This window comes from Musa acuminata, unplaced genomic scaffold, assembly GCF_036884655.1.
Source record: "Musa acuminata AAA Group cultivar baxijiao unplaced genomic scaffold, Cavendish_Baxijiao_AAA HiC_scaffold_46, whole genome shotgun sequence".
Taxonomy (NCBI): Eukaryota; Viridiplantae; Streptophyta; class Magnoliopsida; order Zingiberales; family Musaceae; genus Musa; species Musa acuminata.
In genome coordinates, this window is record NW_027020328.1 from 112,501 (window position 1) to 115,000 (window position 2,500).

Sequence of the window (2,500 nt, forward strand, 5' to 3'; positions counted from 1 at the left end):
GTGCCACCCGGGGGGTTCCAGGGTGCTGAGATGGCTGACATTTTGCTCCGCTCACGACGGTCGCCGCGGCACACAAGAACAGCCCAAAAACAGGCCAAAACAGCCCAAAAACGGGCCAAAACTGGCCATTTTTGGCTGCGCGAGCGAGCAGCGAGCGGCGGACAGCGAGCGAAGCGAGAGGCAGCACCGTCCCTGCTATACGAAAGCCCCATCCAGCCCTGTGCCACCCGGGGGGTTCCAGGGTGCTGAGATGGCTGACGTTTTGCTCCGCTCACGACGGTCGCCGCGGCACGCAAGAACAGGCCAAAAACTGGCCAAAACAGCCCAAAAACGGGCCAAAACTGGCCATTTTTTGCTGCGCGAGCGAGCGGAGAGCGGCGAACAGCGAGCGAAGCGCGAGGCAGCACCGTCCCTGCTATACGAAAGCCCCATCCAGCCCTGTGCCACCCGGGGGGTTCCAGGGTGCTGAGATGGCTGACATTTTGCTCCGCTCACGACGGTCACCGCGCCACACAAGAACAGCCCAAAAACAGGCCAAAACAGCCCAAAAACGGGCCAAAACTGGCCATTTTTGGCTGCGCGAGCGAGCGGCGAGCGGCGAACAGCGAGCGAAGCGAGAGGCAGCACCGTCCCTGCTATACGAAAGCCCCATCCAGCCCTGTGCCACCCGGGGGGTTCCAGGGTGCTGAGATGGCTGACGTTTTGCTCCGCTCACGACGGTCACCGCACCACGCAAGAACAGGCCAAAAACTGGCCAAAACAGCCCAAAAACGGGCCAAAACTGGCCATTTTTGGCTGCGCGAGCGAGCGGCGAGCGGCGAACAGCGAGCGAAGCGAGAGGCAGCACCGTCCCTGCTATACGAAAGCCCCATCCAGCCCTGTGCCACCCGGGGGGTTCCAGGGTGCTGAGATGGCTGACGTTTTGCTCCGCTCTCGACGGTCACCGCGCAATGCAAGAACAGGCCAAAAACTGGCCAAAACGGCCCAAAAACGGGCCAAAACTGGCCATTTTTGGCTGCGCGAGCGGCGAGCGGCGGACAGCGAGCGAAGCGAGAGGCAGCACCGTCCCTGCTATACGAAAGCCCCATCCAGCCCTGTGCCACCCGGGGGGTTCCAGGGTGCTGAGATGGCTGACGTTTTGCTCCGCTCTCGACGGTCACCGCGCAATGCAAGAACAGGCCAAAAACTGGCCAAAACGGCCCAAAAACGGGCCAAAACTGGCCATTTTTGGCTGCGCGAGCGAGCGGCGAGCGGCGGACAGCGAGCGAAGCGAGAGGCAGCACCGTCCCTGCTATACGAAAGCCCCATCCAGCCCTGTGCCACCCGGGGGGTTCCAGGGTGCTGAGATGGCTGACGTTTTGCTCCGCTCTCGACGGTCACCGCGCAATGCAAGAACAGGCCAAAAACTGGCCAAAACGGCCCAAAAACGGGCCAAAACTGGCCATTTTTGGCTGCACGAGCGAGCGGCGAGCGGCGGACAGCGAGCGAAGCGAGAGGCAGCACCGTCCCTGCTATACGAAAGCCCCATCCAGCCCTGTGCCACCCGGGGGGTTCCAGGGTGCTGAGATGGCTGACGTTTTGCTCCGCTCTCGACGGTCACCGCGCAATGCAAGAACAGGCCAAAAACTGGCCAAAACGGCCCAAAAACGGGCCAAAACTGGCCATTTTTGGCTGCACGAGCGAGCGGCGAGCGGCGGACAGCGAGCGAAGCGAGAGGCAGCACCGTCCCTGCTATACGAAAGCCCCATCCAGCCCTGTGCCACCCGGGGGGTTCCAGGGTGCTGAGATGGCTGACGTTTTGCTCCGCTCTCGACGGTCACCGCGCAATGCAAGAACAGGCCAAAAACTGGCCAAAACGGCCCAAAAACGGGCCAAAACTGGCCATTTTTGGCTGCACGAGCGAGCGGCGAGCGGCGGACAGCGAGCGAAGCGAGAGGCAGCACCGTCCCTGCTATACGAAAGCCCCATCCAGCCCTGTGCCACCCGGGGGGTTCCAGGGTGCTGAGATGGCTGACGTTTTGCTCCGCTCTCGACGGTCACCGCGCAATGCAAGAACAGGCCAAAAACTGGCCAAAACGGCCCAAAAACGGGCCAAAACTGGCCATTTTTGGCTGCACGAGCGAGCGGCGAGCGGCGGACAGCGAGCGAAGCGAGAGGCAGCACCGTCCCTGCTATACGAAAGCCCCATCCAGCCCTGTGCCACCCGGGGGGTTCCAGGGTGCTGAGATGGCTGACGTTTTGCTCCGCTCTCGACGGTCACCGCGCAATGCAAGAACAGGCCAAAAACTGGCCAAAACGGCCCAAAAACGGGCCAAAACTGGCCATTTTTGGCTGCGCGAGCGAGCGGCGAGCGGCGGACAGCGAGCGAAGCGAGAGGCAGCACCGTCCCTGCTATATACGAAAGCCCCATCCAGCCCTGTGCCACCCGGGGGGTTCCAGGGTGCTGAGATGGCTGACGTTTTGCTCCGCTCACGACGGTCACCGCACCACGCAAGAACGG